Raw genomic sequence first — 26,657 nt, 5'->3', positions numbered from 1 at the left:
TATGCTTTCTGTTTGTTACAATTCTGAAAAAAACTTTCTTTCTTCACTGCCCCTGTGGCTCTTGCTGACACATGAATTTACCATGAATTTGTTATGTCCTGACTTAATTAAGCCAAATTGCCTATAATTCCAGTCCCAATCAATTGGCATTTCCTAAAAGTTCACATAGGTTACACTGACGGCCAGAATGCTCAGCTTCACTGACCACAGGAAGGGAAACACCCTTCACCTACCCCAGGGCCCTTTAAATAACACCCTATTATAAAATAGACACAAAGAATTACAGAAAACTCCAACTTCCTCTATAATTCTATAATATTTACCTTCTCATCTCTTTGCAGTGATTTCTTTCTCAGGGGCTTCATTAACAGGTAACTTCTCTTTAAATGCTTAGTAACATGTGACTGAATAGGAGAGGCTAGGGTAGATATGTCTGTGCATACAGCATTAATGGGGTGCAATGGACTGATCAGCTGTTTTCTAGAAAGGCAGCACTGGCATACACCAACAAACAGAGCCTGAAGCAGACAGCTCCATACACTGCGTAGTGGCGGAGTTGGGTTACTGCAGTGTAGCTCTGTACTTTCACTTTAAGGCTACGTTCCCACACAGTATTTTTTTTAACAAAAACCAGGAGTGGATTGGAAACACACTGTAGAAATTGAGTGCATAGCTGTCATTAAATGTAAAATGACGGCCGTTGTTTTAAAATAACAGCCATTAAATGGTGGCCATCCACTTAATTTCTACAGTGTGTGAACAGAGCCTTTCTGTGTTTTCAATTCACTCTTGGTTTTGGTTGCAAAATACTGACCAAAGTACTTAACAAAAATAACATAGCCTAAAGGAAATTGAAATGCAGTAACCAAGCATGGCCACTATAAAAAGTATGGCGTTGTCTCCTTCCCTGTCTGTTTTTCTCTGTATGCTAGCAAAGAAGTGATCAGAGGGGGGTCCAGGTGTCAAACCTTCGCAAATCAGGTATTCATGACCTATTCTGTGGATACGGTTGAACTCTTACTGACACCCCGGCCATGGCCATAATCAATAAATTTTGCACAAAAAACACTGCTTTGTGTGCTGCAACCTGACCATCTTCTAAGTATAGGGCCTCTGTAACGCTTGCCTGGGGCTGCATCTATCTCTGTGTACAGGAGATGTACAGCTGGAGTCTGAGTCTTGTGCACATTATCGCTGTTTTCACACTCACAACGTCTGGCATTAGTGATCTTTGGCAGGAGATGCCCACGACGCGTATTTCCCAGAGAAGAATCCATCTGTGCTCCGCGCTGCAGCGCTGAAGTCCCATCAGGCAGCCATACAAGGCGTTGCCGCGGTTACATACGCATACTTATTAGCTCAATCTGTGCGTGCCTTAAATAAACTCATCCCCGCTCCCCCCGATGAAGGCCGTGGCCCCTCCGCCGCTAATAAATCATCAAAAAAATGCAAAGTTTATGAAATGAAACAAATTACATCCCACAGCTTCCATCCAGCGAGAAAACACCAAGCGTCCAAGTACAACACTGGAGAAGGAATATCTGTCTATTCATCTATATTATATCTATCCCATATCTGTTCATTATCTATCTAATATCTATCTATCTATCTATCTATCTATCTATCTATCTATCTATCTCCTATCTATCATCTATCTAATATCTATCTATCTATCTATCTATCTATCCTCCAGGTGTGTACTGTATACTCTTCAAAAAACCGCAGCACTCCACGATATAGGTAATAAATTATGAGATTTATTTGCCTATGAAAATCTATATTATATCTATCTATCTATCTATCTATCTATCTATCTATCTATCTATCTATTTATCTATCTATCTATCTATCTCCTATCTATCTATCATCTATCTATCTATCTATCTATCTCCTATCTATCTATCTATCTATCTATCTATCTATCTCTTATCTATCTATCTTCTATCTATCTATCTATCTATCTATCTCCTATCTATCTATATATCTATCTATCTATCTATCTATCTCCTATCTAGCTAGCTATCTAATATCTATCTATCTATCTATCTATCTATCTATCTATCTATCTATTTATCTATCTCCTATCTATCTATCATCTATCTATCTATCTATCTATCTATCTATCTCCTATCTATCTATCTATCTATCTATCTATCTATCTATCTCTTATCTATCTATCTTCTATCTATCTATCTATCTATCTATCTCCTATCTAGCTAGCTATCTAATATCTATCTATCTATCTATCTATCTATCTATCTATCTATCTATCTCCTATCTATCTATCTATCTATCTATCTATCTATCTATCTATCTATCTCTTATCTATCTATCATCTATCTATCTATCTATCTATCTATCTATCTATCTATCTATCTCCTATCTAGCTAGCTATCTAATATCTATCTATCTATCTATCTATCTATCTATCTATCTATCTATCTATCTATCTATCTCCTATCTATCTATCTATCTATCTATCTATCTATTATCTATCTATCATCTATCTATCTATCTATCTATCTATCTATCTATCTCCTATCTAGCTAGCTATCTAATATCTATCTATCTATCTATCTATCTATCTATCTCCTATCTAGCTAGCTATCTAATATCTATCTATCTATCTATCTATCTATCTATCTATCTATCTAATATTTATCTATCTATCTATCTATCTATCTATCTATCTATCTATCTATCCTCCAGGTGTGTACTGTATACTCTTCAAAAAGCCACAGCACTCCACGATATAGGTAATAAATTATGAGATTTATTTGCCTATGAAAATAATTGACATTTCAGACCAAACCATATGGTCTTTTTCAAGTTGGTCTTGAAAAAAGACCATATGGTTTGGTCTGAAACATCGCAACATGAAACATTTCATAGGCCAATTAATCTATCTCCTATATTATCTATCTATCTATCTCCTATCTATCAATTATCTATCTATCTATCTATCTATCTAGCCAAGAAGTCGCAGCACATCCGTATAGTGCAAAAAGCTATGTTTTTATTTTCAAAATAGCAAAATCAATAGGTGCAACGTTTCAGTCTCATCACGAGACCTTTCTCAAGCAACAAGTGAACATCTCATATCCGTTTTATACATGTGTGTGAAAAAATTCAATTAATCAATAAAGTGAAAATGTGCAGCAGGTGAACAAGTAGAGTTCCTTTCAGAACACAATGGGTTACATGAGATACCTCAGTATCAATACATCATTGTATACTTGTGATCTATGCAAAAGTGACAAAGTGTATATATACAAAATAATATACATTCAAAGATAAATATAAACGGCGGAGTCTGCTCACGCTAATCACTGCTCTGTAAAAAGGAAAGTTCTTTCAGTAGATCCTCATTGTCCCTCCACGTGTGTATTAGTTTGTAAACATTGCTGTACCGCATGCGCGAGTCCGTGGAGTCTAATACGTCAGATCATGTGGTGGGAGGGCCAGGGAAAGAGTCTGTCAAGCTGTCATCATCACATGTCCAAATACACCAGGTGTCTAAATGCATCAGGTCAAAGCCGTATCTCTTGCAGTTACCATCTGAACACAGTCTTGGGTAGAGACACGGAACTCCATCCATTCTACGGGGTTATCCGGCTCGGTGGCTGTCAGTCACGGAAACCGCAACTAGACAACCATCGTGTTCGGGAGGACTTCCACAGGTCAAATCAAGACCCAGAAAGCCTCACAATCATTGCCCAAACCCATTTTCAGTAAATATTTCCTCTAAACATTTAAGTGATATACAAATGACTGTATTATCTAGAGGACTGAGTTTTTGCCCTAGCGCACCTGTAGATTGGTTCCAATTGGAACTAGATGTGTCACAATTTTTAAGACGTATCAATCTTAGGTTGTGGTTTGCCAGTAAAAATGTTGTCAATATCATTGATGAGGAGAAATGTATTTTTAATGCGAAAGATCTGTATTTATTTCCTGACAGTGAATTTCAACCTCCTACCATACCTCCAGCTTTAGAAGCTTACACTCAGGTTATTAAACGGGAAATAGCACAGATTAGAGACACCTATGACGGTCACAACATACTAGTTCCTAACATGACCACAGGAGAAAGGGTGGCGCTGGAGTCCCTTGTCCATGACCGCGATTTGATCATTAAACCCGCAGACAAGGGTGGATCGATTGTGGTCATGGACAGGGTTGCCTACATGAATGAAGCATTGAGACAACTCACTGACAAAGATGTGTACATGGTGATAAACAAAGATCCACAGCAGAAAATAGAGCTATTACTTAAAGAAACAATAACTAAAGCGTTAGAAGGGGGTATTATTGATCAATCACTAGCGGAATTTTTGGTCATCAAGCAGCCTATAATACCTGTGATATACTTTCTCCCTAAAATTCACAAAAACTTACAGAATCCGCCAGGGAGACCTATTGTATCCAGTAGGGGCTCGGTGGTACATCATTGCTCTATCTTCCTGGACAAAGTTTTGAGACCCTTAGCCACAAACACGAGGTCATACATCAGAGACACCAGTGACTTTCTACATAAGATCAGAGGACTCACATTGCCGGAGGGAGTTATTTTGGCTTCCTTCGACATTGTGAGTCTATACACGTCTATTCCACACACCTTAGGCATGAAGGCCATTCAAGAAAATTTACACAGATTGGAGTTACCGAGTGAATCACATGCTTTCATTATGACGCTATTGGAAATTGTGTTGGACAATAACTTTTTTTCTTTCAATGATGTGCTATACGTCCAAAGGAGGGGCGTGGCGATGGGGGCTAATGTGGCCCCCACGTTCGCTAATGCATTTATTGCTATGCTGGAGGAGAAGTGTGTCTATGAGTCCCACCACTTCAGCCATGTGCTGGGGTGGTGGAGATTCATAGACGATATTTTCCTAATATGGTTGGGGTCTGAACAGGAACTAATGAATTTTCATGATTTTCTTAATCATATTGATGACAATATAAAATTTACATTAACACACTCTAAGGAAAAGATTAATTTCCTGGACGTCACTGTATCACTTGTGAACCATGACATACAAACAGACATATTCAGGAAAACTACTGATGTAAATATGTGTTTACATTTTACTAGCTGCCATCCAAGACCAATGATACGGAGCCTACCCTATAGCCAAATGCTTAGGGCACAAAGAATAACGGACTTACCTGAGAGACTTGAGAAGAATCTTGATAAAATGACAGAGGAATTCCAAAATAGAGGTTATCCACGAACACTTCTACAAAAACATAAAAACAGTTTACTGGAGAGGACTGATACTACACAGAAATCCAGAGACCAAACCAAGAGGATACCTTTTGTGTCCACTTACACTGATCTCTCTCCCAAGATAGCTGATGTGGTTAGGAAACACTGGGGGATTATAAAAAACGGCTTCCATACTATCCCTGAGTTTCAGGTTCCCCCTCTATTGTCATATCGTAGAGGGAGGAACCTAAGGGATAGATTGGTTAAAAGTGATGTAGCCACAAAAGAAGCAACCAGGGGACAAAAATTCCTTATGGTGAGAAATAAAGGCTCCTTCCCCTGCCTACAATGTGTCAGCTGCTCTTACATGAACAAAGGGTCTAGCTTCATACACCCAGTGACAAGCAAGGAATTTAAAATCAATTTCTATTTAACATGCACTTCTAGTTGGGTGGTCTATGTCCTCATATGCCCATGTGGTCTTCTATATGTAGGGGAGACGACGTGGGACATGAGGACTAGACTAAACCAACATAGATATTCTATACGGAAACAGAGGACAGATTTACCAGTGTCCAAACACTTTTTTGATTTAAAGCATACCGAACAGGATCTAAAGTTTATGCTATTAGATCACGTACCCATACCGAAGAGGGGAGGTGACAGACTGACCATGTTAAAAAAACGGGAACTACAGTGGATCCATAGATTGGATACACTCCAACCTAGGGGTTTGAATGCAGAATTCATAATTACCACCAAAATGTATAAGAGATAGATGGGGGTTTGTCCTGATTCCTCCCTGAAACTTGCTCTGTGGACTCAGTATATAATTTTGTACACTTATATCCTTTCTCTTTTTTTGTTTTTCTAGATTGTTATGAATACGGCGAAGAAAGCTCACAGCGAAACACTGCTTCTGTTGTTTTTATTCATTCATTGAGCGGCCAGGGTTTCTGAGGTCTTATACTGTTGAGCCGGGTTCACACCATGACGAGAAGTTAAGCCATGTTCACACACAACACTACTGGGTGAGACCTTACGAAAATGGGTTTGGGCAATGATTGTGAGGCTTTCTGGGTCTTGATTTGACCTGTGGAAGTCCTCCCGAACACGATGGTTGTCTAGTTGCGGTTTCCGTGACTGACAGCCACCGAGCCGGATAACCCCGTAGAATGGATGGAGTTCCGTGTCTCTACCCAAGACTGTGTTCAGATGGTAACTGCAAGAGATACGGCTTTGACCTGATGCATTTAGACACCTGGTGTATTTGGACATGTGATGATGACAGCTTGACAGACTCTTTCCCTGGCCCTCCCACCACATGATCTGACGTATTAGACTCCACGGACTCGCGCATGCGGTACAGCAATGTTTACAAACTAATACACACGTGGAGGGACAATGAGGATCTACTGAAAGAACTTTCCTTTTTACAGAGCAGTGATTAGCGTGAGCAGACTCCGCCGTTTATATTTATCTTTGAATGTATATTATTTTGTATATATACACTTTGTCACTTTTGCATAGATCACAAGTATACAATGATGTATTGATACTGAGGTATCTCATGTAACCCATTGTGTTCTGAAAGGAACTCTACTTGTTCACCTGCTGCACATTTTCACTTTATTGATTAATTGAATTTTTTCACACACATGTATAAAACGGATATGAGATGTTCACTTGTTGCTTGAGAAAGGTCTCGTGATGAGACTGAAACGTTGCACCTATTGATTTTGCTATTTTGAAAATAAAAACATAGCTTTTTGCACTATACGGATGTGCTGCGACTTCTTGGCTATATTGAAGAGGAGACGTGTCCAATCTCCGTTGCTGGCACTCCTACACTGGTTTTTGAGTGCACTCCAGACTGATTCATATCTATCTATCTATCTATATCCTATCTATCTATATCCTATCTATCTATCTATCTATCTATCTATCTATCTATCTATCTATCGTAGAATAACCATGGTACTCTGGATGAAGTCAAACTGGTTTATTGCTCCCACAGGTGGCAGCAATAAACCAATGAATCCATCCGGAGCGCCACAGTGATTCTACTTTTGCTATACAGTTTTGCGCCTGTGGTTGCAGGGTGTACATTGCTTGCACCCACTTTTTTCATTTGAGTACTGCTCCCACTATACAACATCTATCTATCTATTACATATCATCTATCTTGCTGTGTTGCATTATGTAATTCACTGAAGTTGGAATAAATTTGGAGTGTTTTCACTTATCCTGTGTGCCATGGATCATTGCATATATCTACATTGAAGGACCGTGGTCGGGACCACGTTCGCTGGCACCCATTCGTGTTTTCTGTAGTGCCACTCATCATCCTATACTATCTATCTACAGTATCTATCTATCTATCTATCTATCTATCTATCTATCTATCTAAAGCAGCGCTTCTCAAACTTTTTCTACTGGAGCCTCACCCAACAGACCAAGGCAATGCCTGGGCCGCACCACACTGACCAAGAGGGTTCCTGAGCATTTAAAAGCTGAGAATAATGCTAAGGCTCCTTCCACCCGTCTCCCAAGCTCTATATACTAATAAAGAAAGTACAAAATAAATTAATAGTGTCGCTAAAATGGAGATTTTTGCAAACAGCAAAAGGACTGTGCAGATCGTAGTTACTGGCTCCTCAGCTAGGCCTCACCAGGGCCGTTTCTTGTGGCGGGCTGGGGGACGGCACGGGGCGCCGCCAGCTAGGGGGCGCTAGTGGCCATCCCACGGGACCTCATCCAGCGGCGTTAAATAGCTTGCCGGGCCGCAGCCATCCACGCTCATCTGCTGCCGCCCCCGGCTGCATCTATATCTCCCCCCACCCCCCAGAGCATCAACCCCTGCTCTGGCTGCAGCGCCCGACCCCGCCGCCAGCTTCTCGACTGCACCCCCCCCCCCCGTACTGCGTTCATGCTCTGAGCGCACATCACCTGCTGCCGTCCCCGCCGCCCGCAACCCGGCTGCATCCCTCCACGGACCGCGCTCATCTTCTCAGGTTAGGCCGCCCCACTCATCTTCTGAGCTCAGGCCGCCCCGCATCCTGGCTGCATCCCCTGCGTACATCACGTGTCCAGGCTGCCGCCGCCATTGGATGTCACCTCTCCCTGCTGGAGGATCCATCCCCGCGGTGACCAGCTGGGAAAGATCCGAAGATGGAGGGACCCGATCCATGCCAATAGTAGGTGAGTATTTTTTATTTTTTTTTGTGCTGGGCAATGCAGAGGACAGTATAGCAATGGGGACAGAGCACAGGGGGACAGCACAGCATAGGGGAACAGTATTAAAATGGGGACAATGGGACAGTATTACAATGGTGACAGAGCACAGGGGGACAGTATTACAATACAGACAGAGCACAGGGGGACAGAATTACAATGAGGACAGTAATACGGGGGACAGTATTACAACGGAGATAGGGTTCAGGGGGGCATTATTACTATATGGAGGCACAGCAGGGGATCCGACATAGAGGGGGCAACCCACATACAGTAGCTACTGACTTCACTGTACATGACACAAAAATGTGGAAGGAAGATGTTGTAAGTGCGGACCCTAAGACGTTTGTCTGGCAGGTTCAGAAAAGATGAATTGTGGCTGCAAGAAATCATCATGGTGGTTTGGGCCGGATGGAGAGGAAAAGGAAAGTGACGCCTCAGATCAAAGAAGACGTCACCGAATATGGGGGTGGGGTCGGGGCACTTCTGTCAAGATTCGCCCTGTAGTCAAAATTACCTAGAAACTGCTCTGGGCCTCACCAACAACTAGGGGGCGCCTCACAGTTTGAGAAGCACTGATCTACAGTATCTATATAACCTCAGGACAGTACCTATCTATCTATCTAAGTCCAAGCAGAAATGCAGCACTCCAATTAATGTCATGTAAGGTGCCAGTGGTCAGCACTTATATGACCGAAAGTGATCCAATATACAAAATGCCAGAAGATCGCAGCACTCCAAGGATAGTGAAAAAATCGGTTTTTATTTACTCGACATTTCGGCTCTACAGTTGAGCCAAGACACTGCTTGAGAATGGCTCAATTGTAGAGCCGAAACGTCGTGTTTTTTTTTGAGTAAATAAACACAGATTTTTTTTCACTATCCTTGGAGTGCTGCGATCTTCTGGCGTTTTTTTTTTTTTTTTTTAAATCTATCTATCTCATATCAATCTGTCTTTACCCATTGTATCTATGTATCTATGATTAATATGTGATAATAAGTGCTAAGCCTCATTAACACCAATATATATATATATAATGTGTTTAGTCTATGAATGTACCCACAAAGCTTCTCTGTGGATAGAAAAGTGTGAAAAAGAGGGGCATGTTTGTGCAGGAGATGTGAGAGGTGTGCAATAGATATGTGTAAGGGACTTAGACTTAGATACTAAAACTTGATCTTTTATTGTAATCTGTTTCTTTTTTTCTGACTGTAATTTTCCCCAAACTATTTTTACATTATTATGGGGTAGCCATCTTGAATGAGCTGTTTATAACCACAATTAGTGACATGCTTTACAGAAAGGTTCATGGACATAGACAACAATAGAAAGACTCTGTCACATTGAGATGAATGTGAAATATCATCGAGCGCATTCTGTGACCTTTAAGCAATGTTCACACAACGTATTTTTTCGTATTTCTACTGATTGCAACAACGGCCGTAATTAATGTGAAAAAGTACTTTGCCTTGCTGTCTATGTGGTCCTGGCAGGAGCGTATACACATAGTATACGTTCCGTCCGGGACCGCCGCAAACAACTGACGTCAGTTTTTTGCGGCCGCTATTCCACAGGGAGCTGCTAATGTCTCCTCTCTCTACTAGTGTCATGTGTCACTGCAGTGCTGTACAGATCACTTTACAGCAGCCTCCTCTTATCAATACGTAACAGGAAGTCTCACTTTAGTTTTAGCCCCAGTGGTGGGAATGAAAACTGCAGGATCTCAGAATTATTTTATAATATGGATATAAAAATGAAAAACTTGAAAAAACATCACCAAAAATTCTTAAAAAATATGTTTAACATAAAATCATTATTTAAGCATTAAGTCATTTTCTGATGACACATTCTCTTTAAGAGAGTTGTGCATAAACCAATGACCACAAACCTATATGAACTAAAGCAACGCTTTAGGAAAGGTGCGGCAAAACTCTTCAAAAACCATGTGATAGACTAATAAAGTCATACAGAAAAAAACAGTACTAAGTTACTGCTGCTAAAGATAGTTCTATAAATTGTTGATTCCTGGGGCGGATTAACTTTACCAGAGGTATTCACCAAGCCTGGCCCCCCCTGCCCTGCTGTAAATTTGGCGGCACTAGTGTGGTGTTCATAGTACAGGATAGATAATATCATGATGCCCTGATTTGTGCAAAACTGCTGTCAAAAAGCAGCAATTCATAGCAGAACTGTAGCCAGGAGACAGAACACTGCTGAAAATATAAGACTTTTTGGGTGGCCATGGGCCCCCCATGAGCTCAGCGCCCTTGGCTACCGCCTGAAAAGGACCTATTATAATCCGCTACTGGTTGATTCATACGATGTCCCCCTTGGCATTGTGTTAAAGGGATTATCCAGTGCTAAACCCTGCCCAAGCTGGAGACAAGAGTGGGGCTGTCTCTGGAAGAAAGTGGCCATGTTTTTGTAGCGCTGGATAACCCCCTTTAATGCACCAGACAAGCAAACTGCCAAAACCTCTGCTTCTATGGGGCAGTTCACACAGAGTAAAAGTGGCGGAATTCCGCCTGCCTCAGGGTCATACAGTCTTTCTATGGGAGGGCTTGCATGCTTCCTCTCTCTACACCTTTTCATTTAAAGAATTGACATGTCAATTCTTTGAACGGAAAGCAGAAGCACACAAGCCCTCACTTACACAGACTGTATGACCCTGAGGCAGGCGGGATTTCCGCCGCTTATACTCCTTGTGAACTGGCCCTATGAAGGTGGTCACAACTGCTGACAATTAAACAAAAGCATTTGATTAAGGGCACATGACTGCTACTTACTCCTTTAATTCTATCTATCTATCTATCTATCTCCTCTCTATCTACTGTATATGTGTATATAGCATCTATCTATTATATATCTGTCTATTCATCTATCTATCCCATATCTATTTATCATCTATCTATCTCCTATCTATCTATCTATCTATCTATCTATCTGTCTGTCTGTCTGTCTGTCTATCTATCTATCTATCTATCTATCTATCTATCTATCTATCTCCTATCTATCATCTATCTATCTCCTATCTATCTATCTATCTATCTATCTGTATATCTATCTATCTATCTATCTATCTATCTATCTATCTATCTATCTATCGTAATTATAAGTTGCAGAAATCTGTCCTTGTTCTTCTTCCATTCTTCCCGATTTGTATAGAGCTTCATTGACACCTGTCAAGTCTGTGCCAGCCCGCAGTCCTCACGTTGTTATCCCATGTGACAGCATCTAATCACTTTCTGCATTGCTGCTAACCTCACATTACTGCTCCTCTCATTGTCCTGCTTTAATCCTGTTTTCCCTGAGAAGACCCGACATTTCATTAAATAGATGGTGACAATGGCAGCAGCCACATACAGTAATACATCCTTGTCTGGGAGCAGGGGTGACAGTGCAGCACAAGATTGAAGAACTATGGAATCAGATCCTGGCAAAGGATGAAGTAATGAGGAGACAAGGGCCTTGCGTCCTGTACAGCTGCTCATCTCATAGGAATTAATGGACTTGGAGACAACTATGGCAATGCATTGGCCGGTCTGGAGTGATTATAGCTTATAGTGCAGCTTTCCAGCTGAGCTTTGTCCATCCTTGTCACATTTGTTTTGGGATGTTCTGTAGCTTTGAATTGTGTTACCCCAACTTCTTCTGGTAGGGAAACCTCTATACATCTGGGGGTCCCACTGCTAAACCCTAACTCACTCTACATGAGAGTACAACATCACTGATACAGTCCAGACCCTAACTCACTCTACATGAGAGTACAACATCATCAATCTAGTCCAGACGCTAACTCACTCTACATGAGAGTAGAACATCACCAATCTAGTCCAGATGCTAACTCACTGTACATGAGAGTACAACATCACCAATACAGTCCAGACCCAAAATTAATAAAGATGCTAGCTGACGCTATATAGAACCCCCTGGCAAACCCCACACCTCCTATTTTTGGTTGGGTAAACCAACCATCTCATGTGTGAAGACCTCCCAAATCTCACCAATGGCCCCCAGTCAGTAGAAGGAATGGAGCCTGCCAGCGCCTCGGCGTAACCATCTTATTATCCTGATTCCTGAGCACTGTGTTGATGTTTTTCGTTATATTTTCATTTTAAGAGAAAATAATTTTTTGTAATGCATAAGAAAAACTAACAAAGAAAAGATTGAAGAAGAAATTGTGTCCTGGTTATTTATTATTGATGCCCCAGTCAGTAGACCATGGTCACCCAAGTGAACCCCAGACCCCAAAATCTATTCAGATCTCTCATTCAAAACAAAATAAAATCTCAAACATTAGACACCAAGAATAATTAAGACCCCAGACCAATGAATTCATTCAGTCACCAGACTTCACACCAATAAATGGCAGCACTGGGCTAAACACGTTGGAGGTGGTATTTACACACTACTGCTCTGCAGGATGGGAACAATATATCAGCCAATCACAACAGAGAGACTACTCTCTGTGCCTCCTCTGATGACGCTGTACTCGCAAAATAAGGGGTTCCTAATAACATAAACCAATGTCTCTTGTTCTGGAGGAATCCACTGAAAGCCTTATTATTTCATTAGGCCCATTGTAATGCTTAATTTCCCCAGTGGGGGAGCTTAAAGAGAACCAATCACGGAAGATTTTTTTTTTTTTTTATTCCTTAATTCTATTTAAATTACTTTTTTATTAATATTTGTAAATAGAATTAAGGAATTTTCTGTCCGCGTTTTTAATTTATTCATGTCTCTCTTCACTGTCACGCGCCGGCTCTTTTCAAAAGAGCCGGCGCGTGACAGGAAGCTCCCGGCATGCAGAGCGGCAGGAAGAGCTCCCATGAGCCTTTGCCCGCCGCTCTGTAAATACACAGCGATCTCGCGCTATACAGCGCGAGATCGCTGTGTATATCTGTCCTAATTAAACCTATTAGTTTTCTCATGAAGATACAGACTGCATTTGCAGTCTGTATCTTATACTTTACCTAATCCTGTATAGCGGTGCAGTATTCCCGGGCACCGCCATCTTCATGACGTCAGTTGCGTTCCACTGCTGGAACGCACCGCTGGAACGCAAGTGACGTCATCAAGATGGCGGCGCCCAGCAATACTTTTACTACTATACAGGATTGGGTACAGTATAAGATACAGACTGTAAATGCAGTCTGTATCTTCAGGAATAGACTTAGGGAGAGAGAAACTTTTATTATAGGGACAGTTAATTTTAGGTGATTGGTTCTCTTTAAAGAGCATCAAACAATAGAGTGATCACAGGACAATCAAGGGGTCCTGGCTTGTGATCAGTGAATAGAAACAGTCTTTTATTGATCTCTAGAAGACATGATGACCTTACCTAGTCCTGCTCATATGGCTGAATGTTTAATATACTGGTAAAGCCTTAATAGCAGCTATAAACCTTTCATCTAGGACTGAAGAAAGGCTTGTGCTGCTCCTGTTAGATGTAGCTAATAGAATATTACATTGCAGTAAACTTTACATAGACAGAGAGGTAACCTAAAGCTTGTAGGCCCCAAATGCAAAACATACAACAGAGTTATTAGTAGGGGTTTAGGGGCTTTTAGGTTCTCTTAGGCACTATTACTTTATAGTGACTGTAATCTATGCATCTAATAATAATAATAATAATAATAATAATCTTGGTATATGCACCATGTCATATTAATATTGGATAACATTTCATAGCACTTTCCCTGTGTTCTTAGCTGGTTAGGAAGGACGCTTGTTGAGAAGGACCATTTCTAGAAGAGCCCTGCTTTGAAGGAATTAAGGGATTTAGTTGGGCTGAAGTGGAAGGATGTAATGGGAGGATTATAATAAGGAAGGAAGTAGGACTTTACCATAGATATTCTACCTGCTTTATTTCTAAATGTTGGGATGGTGGTGGAGGTATAGTGTTGTTATTGCAGCTGCAGCTCCTATATGTTAGTGGAAACTGCTGTATACTTGGGTCTAGTTAGACAGTTAAGTTAATGCCAATTGTTAATGCTCGCCAATAGCTATAGTGGTGCAAAACTGTTGTGAAAAAACCTTGACGCCATATTAAGTAACTAGAGCTAAGGAAACAGTGAGATAAAGGTGCTGTTACCAGAAAATGATGTACAATGCCCATATGGTGGCTTCTCTGTAAGCAGCAGCACATTTACCTGTATCCTCAGGATGTTGATGTAGTTTTAACCTACGGAGGAGCAGGGAGCCATCTGGTTCTGTTAGCGGTAAGGTGGCTGATGGCTGCAGCAGTCAGCTGGCAAATAAATATCCTGTACATGATTTCCAGGCCATGGTGCCGCTTTCAGCTGTAGACATGTTCTTCGGATATGGATACAGTTGAAAACTATGGCAAAGCAGGAGGTTATTGGCTTCTGTTTGCTGCAAAGCAGCTACCTGGCATATCTGCAAATCAATGATGTGGGCAAACTTGGATGACTGGTAGGGTGGGCACTAATGCAAACTGTGTGCTTTGACCATCGCTGGTACAAATAGTAAATTGGAAAAGGAGCCTTATATTAAATTTATAGATCCTATAGTATGTAATAGGTCTAAAGAATAAAAAAATATGGAAAACATAGGTCAATTTTCTGTCTATTTAATATATGGGTGCCCACCATATTTATATATATATATATATATATATATATATATATATACACTACCATTCAAAAGTTTGGGGTCACATTGAAATGTCCTTATTTTTGAAGGAAAAGCACTGTTCTTTTCAATGAAGATAACTTTAAACTAGCCCTAACTTTAAACAAATACACTCTATACATTGCTAATGTGGTAAATGACTATTCTAGCTGCAAATGTCTGGTTTTTGGTGCAATATCTACATAGGTGTATAGAGGCCCATTTCCAGCAACTATCACTCCAGTGCTCTAATGGTACAATGTGTTTGCTCATTGGCTCAGAAGGCTAATTGATGATTAGAAAACCCTTGTGCAATCATGTTCACACATCTGAAAACAGTCTAGCTAATTACAGAAGCTACAAAACTGACCTTCCTTTGAGCAGATTGTGTTTCTGGAGCATCACATTTGTGGGGTCAATTAAACACAAAATGGCCAGAAAAAGAGAACTTTCATCTGAAACTCGACAGTCTATTCTTGTTCTTAGAAATGAAGGCTATTCCATGCGAGAAATTGCTAAGAAATTGAAGATTTCCTACAACGGTATGTACTACTCCCTTCAGAGGACAGCACAAAAATGTTCTAACCAGAGTAGAAAAAGAAGTGGGAGGCCGCGTTGCACAAGCACATTAGAGTCTCTAGTTTGAGAAACAGACGCCTCACAGGTCCCCAACTGGCATCTTCATTAAATAGTACCCGCAAAACACCAGTGTCAACATCTACAGTGAAGAGGCGGCTGCGGGATTTTGGGCTTTAGGGCAGAGTGGCAAAGAAAAAGCCATATCTGAGACTGGCCAATAAAAGAAGAAGATTAAAATGGGCAAAAGAACACAGACATTGGACAGAGGAAGACTGAAAAAAAGTGTTGTGGACGGATGAATCCAAGTTTGAGGTGTTTGGATCACAAAGAAGAACGTTTGTGAGACGCAGAAGAAATGAAAAGATGCTGGAAGAAGGCCTGACGCCATCTGTTAAGCATGGTGGAGGTAATGTGATGGACTGGGGTTGCTTTGGTGCTGGTAAGGTGGGAGATTTGTACAGGGTAAAAGGGATTCTGAATAAGGAAGGCTATCACTCCATTTTGCAACGCCATGTCATACCCAGTGGACAGCGCTTGGTTGGAGCCAATTTCATCCTACAACAGGACAATGACCCTAAACACACCTCCAAATTGTGCAAGAACTATTTACAGCAGAAGCAGCAGCTGGTATTCTATCATAGGTAATGGAGTGGCCAGAGCAGTCACCAGATCTGAACCCCATTGAGCTGTTGTGGGAAGAGCTTGACCGTATGGTACACCAGAAGTACCCATCCAACCAATCCAACTTGTGGGAGCTGCTTCTAGAAGCGTGGGTGCAATTTCTCCAGCTTACCTCAACAGATTAATAGCTAGAATGCCAAAGGTGTGCAATGCTGGAATTGCTGCAAAAGGTGGATTCTTTGACGAAAGCAAAGTTTGATGTAAAAACAAATCATTATTTCTAACCTTGTCAATGTCTTGACTTTATTTTCTTATTTTCTATTCATTTCACAACGTATGGTGGTGAATAAGTGTGACTTTTCATGGAAAACACAAAATTGTTTGGGTGACCCCAAACTTTTGAATGGTAATATATATATATATATATATATATATATATATATATATATATATATATATTTATTACTCCTGTAACATATTTATGGTCACCTGATCATGTACTGCAGGACATATTAGAGGGATATTTCAACAGGGAAAAATATTCTCTTTACATTTATTTAATAAAGTTATATAACTTTATAATAAAAGTTTATTAAAGAAAATGTATATATTTAATTAATTTTATTTATTTATTTATTTCCATTTTTACCCGAATAGCTGTGTCGGGAGCTACAGGGTTGCTTAAGCCCTGGACCCAGCACCGATTCTTATCACAAGCCCTGCTGTATGGAGATAATTAACTTTTCCAGATAGCTATATAATACTGTACATGTTATCATTAGAATAGACATTACATTGGAGAAAGCTGTCTGTGTCACTAGTACTGCAGCCTCCCCTGATTTCTATAAAATACATGTTATAATTAGGATAGACATTACACTGGGGAAGCTGTCTGTGTCACTAGGGCTGCAGCTGTGACAACCTGTGGCAGAGTGAGTGCTGATTTATAGTTACAGGGTGACATGGCTGCAGCGCTAATGACTGCTTCTCCCAGTCTAAAGTCTATTCTAATGATCAGGGGAGGCTGTGTGCAGCAGTGCTAGCAATATCCAATGCCAACACCAGGACTTGCAGTGCCCTACACATCCATTGGTGGCAGCAGAGATACCATGTTGTCTCTTACTGCTGCCTTTCAATGCAGCAATAAAAAACTTATTTTCTTATTATATAACTTTAGTTATATAACTTTTAAAGAAACTATATATATTTATCCCCCGCCCAATCCCCCCTTTAATATTACTGTACAGGTAGATGTAATGGTGGCTTTTCCCTTTGTAAAACTCTAATATTAAAATCTATTTTTTAAGTTGCAATAACTGCATCTTGCTTTTTGGGAGGTGTCGTCAATTATTTGCCCTCCATCCTTTGGGACTATGATCATTTTAAGCCTCTCTACAGGGAGATATATTACTCAGTGAGGTAATGCTGCGTTTACACGAAACGATAATTGGCCCGATCGTACGATTAACGATGTCGGAGTAACGATTTTTTTTCATAACGATCAGCGTTTAGACGATACGATATATCGTACGGAAAATCGTTTTGCGATCGCGCGCCCGCAGCCCGGCCCCCCGCTCGCAGCCCGGCCCTCCGCTTGCAGCCCGGTCCCCCGCTCATCTGGAGCCCAGCCCCACGGTCAACCGCCGCCCCGATCGCCACCCCCTGCCGCTGTGATCGCCACCCCCGCCGCCGCTCCGATCGCCACCCCCGCCGCCCCGATCGCCACCCCCGCCGCCGCTCCGATCGCCACCCCCCGCCGCCGCCGCTCCGATCGACACCCCACCGCCGCCGACGTTACCTGCTCCGCGTAACAGGTCTTCGACATCCCCAGCTCCGCTCTTCAGTGCACTGATTGGCTGAAGAGGGGATCCGGGAATTTCAAACGGCTCCTCTTCAGCCAATCAGTGCTGCCTTGCATTGATTGGCTGAAGAGGGGAGCCGGGAATTTCGAATGGCTCCTCTTCAGCCAATCAGTGCTGAAGAGGAGCTGATTAGCTGAAGAGGAGGTGGGGGGGGGGGCGATCAGATCGGCTGCAGGGGTGGCGATCAGAGTGGCAGGGGGGGCCACTGGAGCGGCGGGGGCTGCAGGGGGGGGGGGGGTTGTGGGCGATCGGAGCGGCGGCGGCAAGGGCGATCGGAGCGGCGGGGGTGGCGATCAGAGTGGTTGCGGGGGTGGCGATCAGAGTGGCGACGGCAGGGGTGGCGATCAGAGCGGCGGCGGGGGTGGCAATCAGAGCGGCGGCGATCGAGCCGGCCTAGGGGGCGGGGGGGGGGGGCCGGGTTGCGAGCGGGGGGCCGGGCTGCGGGTCAGGCTGCGGCCGGCCGGACTATCGCGCGACGACTGTTTACACAGAACGATCGGCGAATTTTTTGCGAATGACGATTTGATAACATGTTGAAAGATCAAATTTAACAATTTCTCGTTCGTCGTTTGATTGTTCGCTGCGTTTACACGTACGATTATCGTTCGAATTCGATCGTTATCGCGCAAATTCGCACAATAATCGTTACGAGTAAACGCAGCATAAGACAGATCTATCATCATCTTAATTCCCTCAGACTCAATAGATTTAGGGATTAGTAACAAAAACAAACAATATTGGACATTTGTGATGGCTACTACATGTAGTCATCGCCTGGAATTTGTATTCTAGGTAAGGGTCTGAACGAACTTTGGATAGCGTTTGGTGATAATTAAAGGGACACGTCAAGTCTAAAATCCAGGTTAATCTGTGATAAAATGTTATAGAGCTGGAGGAGCCTAGCAGAACGATATATATATATATATAAATATATGTCCATTTCTCTGTTTGAATGTGTACACATAGGGGGAGATTTATCAAAGGGTGTAAAATTTAGACTGGTGCAAACTGCCCACAGCAACCAATCACAGCTCCTCTTTCCCTACACCAGAGCTGGAGGCTGAGCTGTGATTGGTTGCTGTGGGCAGTTTGCACCAGTCTAAATTTTACACCCTTTGATAAATCTCCCCCATAGTGTTGTCAATCACTGGGTAGGACCGCCCATTGGACTCTTACATAAGTTTTAACTGAATAAATTACTACTTATGGACATGATAAGACCCTTAAAAGTAATTTTAGTCCATAATTCTATCATTATTAATCTATTAGGGCATAACAGTGGTAACCGTGCTTGAAAAAAGTACAGTTGAAATTAATAAAACCCTATTTTTTTCTCATTATGTCCCATGGTGCATCATTTCTAGTTGCCCTTCTATAACTGTAGCTCAGGCTGGGTGGAGCTTAGCTCTTATGTGATTATGTACATCCAGCGCCTATATAGGGAGAGGTAACTAAATTTCTGCGGCTTTGTAGAAACCATAATTTGAGCAAAAAGCCTTAAAGGTATTTTCCAAGCCTGAAACTTTAGGGTAGGCGATCAGGATTTCATTGGATTGATCAATTGAAAGGGGCTGTGAATGCTGGATTCCCTTCCTTGTTTACCAGCACAGCGCCATGTATGCAGTGGTGGCTGTACTTTGTACTGCAGCTCTTTGTAGTACCAAGTAGAACCAAAACCTAAGGATTAGACCGGGGCGTAGCTAATGTCTCCTGGGCCCTGGTGCGAGAGGTCAACTTGCTCCCCCCCCTTCTTTCACGACCTAGTGATGCTATTGGTGCCATTAGTGCGCTGCCGGGGATAGGACGCGACACCCCCGGCAGCCGCTCATCGGCCGGGGGTCAGTAAGAGCCGGCCTCTTGTGGCCGCACACAAGTGCAGTGGCAAGAGGATGCAGAGGGTGCAGTGGCAAGAGAGTGCAGCGGCAGGAGGGGGCCTCGCAGTGCAGTGGCAAGAGGGTGCAGAGGGTGCAGTGGCAAGAGAGTGCAGCGGCAAGAGGGGGCCTCGCAGTGCAGTGGCAAGAGGGTGCAGAGGGTGCAGTGGCAAGAGAGTGCAGTGGCAAGAGGGGGCCTCGCGGCCCCCCCTCGTGGCGGGCCGGGTTACCATAATGCAGTAGTGTAGTACAACAGGCTAGAATAGAGAAACAGGGCAGCTGTCAGAGGTCTGTGTGGTCACATGATCACAATGCAGAAGGGGATGTGTTAAGCATGGACCAATCAAGAAGTGAGAATCACAGAGCTGTGCAGTAGGACAGTGACAGAAACCTCTCTATACACCAGTGTGAATGGCTGAATGTGAGTGCAGGCACATTACAGCAGCAGTGTGTATAGCTGAGTGTAAGTGCAGACACATAGCAGGAATGGAGAGGATGGGAAGAGCGATAACTTTCACAGTTCTGTCCCCTGATATAAGCCCCAGCCTGAAGTGGATCTGCTATGATTTGGAAGGTGAGGGAGACTGCCTGGGTGAGAGTACAGTGCTGTAGACCCTGCTCTGCAGACCATGCCCCTCCCCCACTCCCGCTCCCACCCAGTAGAGGGGGCTCTTAAACCAAAGCAATGCTCTTAAACCAAGTTTCAATTTAAAAAAAACTGTGAGCTCTTCTTGCAAAACGTTCTTAACCCAAGTTACTCTTAAACCAAGGTACCACTGTATATGCAGGGTGGCGCTATATTTGGAAATTAGCTCATTCTTTAAAGAAGCACTCCGCCTTCCTGCGGCACAGTTTCATTCCGTTTAATGTGATGTAGGTGACAACAGGATCAAAATGCCATCAAAGCATCTGAATGATACCATGCCACAGAAAAGCAATCATTGCGGTTGAGTATAAAGTACATGTCAGGGAGCAGATTAAAAAGAAATGGAGTGCTACTTCAAATAGAGCTGTTCATCCTGATCTTCCTGATGCATAAACACATTTCTAGTGATACAGAACAGATATTCCTGTGATGCATTCCACAAAGAGAGCAGAGAGGAGGATTGAAGCCCTGTGTAAGTGCAACCTTTACAAGTATCCAGGACGTGTAAAAAGAAGGATGACAATCCCTATGGGCACTATAATGTATGGACAATGTGAATCCAGTAAACCAGACCAATGCACATGGAATATCCTTACTACATGAGACCAACCTGGGACTTCTATATGGAGGTCATTACTCCTTGGATATAGGTCGTGCACCGTATTCCTCAGCTACATAAGAGTCTTCCGTATTCCCAACATGAAATCACAATTATAGCAGAATGTTATTATTTTAAAGGGTTTTTCAAGGGGAAAAAAAACCTAATACACTTACCTTACTGTTCCATCACTGCTATGCGGCCCTTGACTTGTCAGTCCCCTCATATGACATATGAAACACCACCTTGCAGCCGCGATGAGGAAACAATTAGTACTTCTAAAGGGAACCATGGAAGTGCAAATAATAGCATATATCCAACTATCATCTTCTTCTATGGGGATGAAACCCATTTTGAGTTTTGTGATTGTGCTATGATTTCTGTTTATGCCAAGCCAGTTTATACTTTGCATAGGACAATAGTACAAATGAATATAAAAAAAAGTTGAAATTATCTTAACAGCAAAAAATTTTTCTTTCTCCTGTTATTATGCCTCTTCTCCTTCCGCACCCCCCCACCCTAATCTGTTAAAAAAAAAAGCCATATACAAGGTAAATAATGGCCGGATATAGAACTGCTTCTCATGTATACATAGCTTATCCTAAAAAGTCGTAAATAGAGAGAGACAGATACTAAAAGTGTTCTATCTCAGGACAGTGTTGGTTTCACAGATGCACTGCTCATTACTGCTGTATATTGTACTCTTGCTCCTCCTCGCACTTTTCTGTGCCTATCATGCCTTTCCTGGCTGAGAGGAACTAGTGGCAAAAAACTAGAACATCGCCTCTGCTTCTCTGTGTATTGAAGACATAGCAGCTAGTCTCAACCCACCTTGAAGCCAGGCTTGGAAAAACTAACCAATAGAGGTGGAGCCTGCAATGGGGAAAATGCTGAAAAGTGTGGATACAAGTTATATAACGACCAGAAAAAGAGCTATTCCTCATGTACACACTACAAATAAAAGAAAAGTCACCTGAAATGGCAGTGATGTATCAGGGAAATAAAAAAAAAAAAATAACTTTAAAGTGAATCTGTGACCCCCCTGACCACATGCTGAGCTGACGGCACCGATGTATAGATAAAATTACAGCATTCAGAATACACCTTTGTTGTTGTTGTTTTTTTTAACCTCTTAAAGGAGTTATCCAGCGCTACAAAAACATGGCCACTTTTCCCCCTCTCTTGTCTCCAGATTGGGTGGGGTTTCAAACTCAGTTCCACTGAAGTTAATGGAGCTCAATTGCAAACAACAACGTAACTGTACGTAATGCGTCCACTAGGGAGTTTAGAGGGGGGCCGCTCTGTGACCCCGCTCTGAACTGCTGCGATCCTGACTGCTATCTGCAGCATGGGACCGTGGCTATTAGCTGGAGCGGCCAATTGCCATTCCCGCTAATTAAGACTGTTAGATGCAGCTGTCAAACATGAACGCTGCATCTAAAAGTCTTCTCTGCAGCCTTCCTGGGAATTTATTGGTGGGATTCGCCCCCCCAGCGATACGATCACGGAGGGGGGATTCCTTCATCTCACCAGCTGTGCCCGGCTCGGTATTTTATTGCAATGGTCTGCAGCAGACCAAAGCAATAGAGCACTAATCTCATGGATCGGTGCGGCGTTATACATTTACACTGATCTCTATGGGAGATCAGTGTAGTTGTATTAGAAGTCTCCCAGGGGGATCAGTGCAGTATATATAGGAGGCCCCCAGGTGGACTTCTAATTACTGTATACGTTAAAAAAAGAAAAGTGTTATAAGTTTGGATAAAAAAAACAAAAACCCTCCCCTAATAAAAGTCTGAATCACCTCCCTTTTTCCATTTTATAAATAAAAATAAATACGTAAACAAACATGTTTGGTATCGCCGTGTGCGTATTCATGCAAACTATTAATTTATCACATTCCTGATTTCACACGGTAAACGGTGTAAGCTCAAAGACCCGCTAAGGTGCAAAATTGCGCATTTTTGGTCACATCAAACTCAGAAAAATTTTATAAAAAGTGATCAAAAAGTCGTATATATGCAATCAAGGTATCAATAGAAAGAACACATCATGGCACAAAAAATGACACCTCAACCAGGCCCATAGACCAAAGAATAAAAGCGTTATAAGCATGGTCATTGAGCAATTTTAAGGAACTTTTCTGTAAAAGGTTTAATTTTTTTTTAAAGCCATCAAATAATATAAAATGCAACAGGAACATATATAACATGTCAGTTTTTCCATAGGACGAACGGCGTAAAAACGAAGCCCCCCCCAAAAAAAATTGCATTTTTTTCAATTTCTCCGCGCATATAATTTTTTTCTGGTTTCGCAGCATACTTTATGCTAAAATTAAGTCTTCCATTGCAAAGTAAAATTAGTAATGCAAAAAATAAGGGCTCATGTGGGTTTCTAGGTGAAAAAGTGCAAGTGCTATGGCCTTTTAAAACACTAGGAGGAAAAAACAAAAACGCAAAAACGAAAATTGGCTCCGTCCTTAAGAGGTTAAATTTTCATACCTTATTAGGGCTGTGAATAGTGTCAAAGAGGCGGGGCCTATTATTCCCTGGGTTCCAGCGGTGAAATGCCTTGCTGTGCTGCATGCTCACCAAATACTCTCTGCATACAGCACAGTGAGGTGTAGTGGTTCTAGAACCCAGGAAATAATAGGCTCCACCTCATTGACACCATTCACAGCCCAAATAGAAGTGTTTTTATAACAAAGGAAACAAAGGTATGTTCTGAATGCTTTCACTGATATCTATCCAGCTGTGCCATCAGCTTTGTAAGCAGTCAGGGGGTTACAGATTCGCTTTAAAAGTACAAGATTCCATCTGCTCACATTTATATACAGTGAGGAACGGAGAAACTCTACAAGAAAGTGCAAGAGCAAAACAAGAAGAAAAGTAAAAAGAAGAGAAGCTGAAATAATCAGAGAAGCATCAAGATACAAGAGGGACCCCAAGAAATTTTTATAACAAGTTAGAGGCTGTCAGGCATTTCTCTGAGACTTTTACTTTTTAATCCCTTTTCCCCGATCACATTAAAAAGTGACACATATGCAGAAGAAGAGAGCCGGCGCCAGCGGCTGGGGGAGATCACATACATTCAGATTTGTGGATTTTCTGCCCCTAAAACTTTGTGAAATACCTGCAATAAGTAACTGGCGGAATATTCCAGCTCCAGTAACGAAAACATTAGCTGAGGTTTTTGGCTTCTTTTGTTTCTGCTGATTTCTTATAGATCTATGAAAATGGTTATATGTTTCTTAGCATATCTAAAAGTTAACCTTTTACCTATCCTTAAAGGGGCTTTCCAGGACTTTAAAGGGAACATGTCACCTGTTTTATGCAGTCCTAACTATAGATGGCATGAATCAGGTAATCAGAGTTGCAGCACTCTGAAATGCTCCCATACTGATGTTGAGCTGAGTTGCAGTTAGGGCCCTATTCCACCGGACGATTATCGTTCGCATAATCGTTAACGATTAACGATCTTAAACGATTGCTATTGTGAAAGACCTGAAAATGTTCACTCATTTCCATGAAACGATAATCGTTACTTATGATCGTATTTGCGATAGTTTTTTCCTCGCTATTTCTTCGCTATTGCGTTTGTATCTACTGACGACCGAACGATGTCTTATTCAATGCAAACGATTTGCGAACGTTTTGCGAACGAGCAACGAGAAAAATAGGTCCAGGTCCTATAAAGCGATAAACGATTTCTCGTTCGGTCGTTAATCGTTAACTGCATTTCAACCGAACGATTATCGTTTAGATTCGAACGATTTAACGATAATCTGAACGATAATCGTCCGCTGGAATAGGGCCCTTACACACTGCCACCACTACACAGTGAATGGAGCCAGCTGCTTCTGGCCCGTTCACTATGTAGTGTGGGCACTGCACAACTGATTGGCAGATGTTCTGGGTGTCACCACCTCTTTGATCACTGATTTATGACCTATCGTGGTATGCCGATAAGATGTCATAAATTGCACCTACTAAGGCAGAGGTGAAGGGTTTTCTTTCTGTCTAATAATTAGTTTACCACTCTTATGTGGTTTTTCATGCTTTCCTCCTCTTTTTAATACAAACTGTCTGCTCTCAAGTCGTCACCAGACCAACTTCCTGTCTAATGTCCCATCTATAAGGGACATCCTGTTCTTGTGTACATGCTAGCTGGGAATTCAGCCAACTCTTTTTCCCTTCATTATAACCACTCCCACAGATGGCTGAATTCCCAGCTCGAGTGTACACAGGAACAGGAATTCTGTTACAGGATGTACACCAGATAGGACGTTGGACTAATACTAACAACAGAGTAGACAGTTTGAATTAGAAAAATGAAAACATGAAACACCACTTAAAGGTAATACAATAACTTTATTTACCAATGTATGTTCAATTATTAAAAATTTAAGAAATTAGAAATGATAGAATTTTGTTAGACTCTCTATTGGATATTTTTCTCATGATATGTTAATCGTACCCACTGATCTAGGGGTAAAGGGTTTTCTTTCTTCTTTGTATTATGGAAAATCAATAAAAATAACTTGTTAAATAAAAATCAGTGAGGGATCAGACACCGAATGCAAATCTGCCCATTCGAGGATATAAAGCACAATCGGGACTCGATATAAAATTACACCAAGAAAATTCAAGATCTTAAGGAGAAAAGTTTGTTTCCTCTGTTATGTTTATTCAGCGTTGCTTCTAGAATATTTGAATATATTAAACAAGAAATAACTGGTAGCGCTGACTATGGCGCGATGAGCCGAAGCCCGTGGGGAATACGGCATTTAATATTTAAATTCTTAAAGTATGGCGAGATTATTCATTTCAGTCAGTATTCGCAGCAGATTCAAAGCGCTAGACAAATTGCTGTACAGATTTTGTGTGACATTTTTAAGTGTCATCCATCTCTGTTTCATTGAAGGAGAAGTGTTTTCTAGAATTGGCTTTCGGAGAGATCGAGCTAATCAACGGCGGAGGCGATTATTAAAAATCAAGCGCTACCCCGCCTGATAAAAAAAAACTCTAATAATAGGTCAGACGCCCTGGTTACATAATAAAAAATTTCCGCTGTAACTTAAGGCCGAAGGTGTAAAGAAGGGAATATCCAGGCCAGTGAACAATAATCTGTCACTCTTTTGATAGCCATTGGCTATGAGCATAGGAACATGCTCACCAGGAAACTTGGCTCCACTAGGCACAAAATAATCGGTGTTCCCAATAATGAACCTTTGATGAGAATCGTGATGATGGTCATCCTGGAGAACCTAACTGTAGGAAGTTAAAAAAGCACTTTATATATTTTTTTTCCATTGTTCATTATGCTACTCAACAGAAAATTCCTGGAACCCTTTCCTTCAGTTGGGTTATTGGATTTCATGGTGGCCCCCTGGAAATTGCA

At 41.8% G+C, this 26,657-nt stretch overlaps 1 protein-coding gene across 4 annotated transcripts in view; it reads right to left on the bottom strand.

Annotated features, from left to right (window-relative positions):
• Nucleotides 1–26,657, bottom strand: part of KCNJ6 (potassium inwardly rectifying channel subfamily J member 6) — a 157,839-nt gene that overhangs the window by 57,550 nt on the left and 73,632 nt on the right. The window contains exon 1 of one of the 4 annotated variants that reach the window (XM_069945301.1): nucleotides 324–376. The exons of the other annotated variants lie outside the window; for them this stretch is intronic. The gene's annotated coding sequence lies outside the window, so the exon portion shown is untranslated. Of the gene's footprint in view, nucleotides 1–323; nucleotides 377–26,657 lie in introns of those variants that run through there. 4 annotated transcript variants of the gene reach the window in all.

The sequence above is a fragment of the Dendropsophus ebraccatus genome, chromosome 11, assembly GCF_027789765.1.
Source record: "Dendropsophus ebraccatus isolate aDenEbr1 chromosome 11, aDenEbr1.pat, whole genome shotgun sequence".
Classification (NCBI taxonomy): Eukaryota; Metazoa; Chordata; class Amphibia; order Anura; family Hylidae; genus Dendropsophus; species Dendropsophus ebraccatus.
This window is presented reverse-complemented; position numbering and strand designations above follow the sequence as displayed.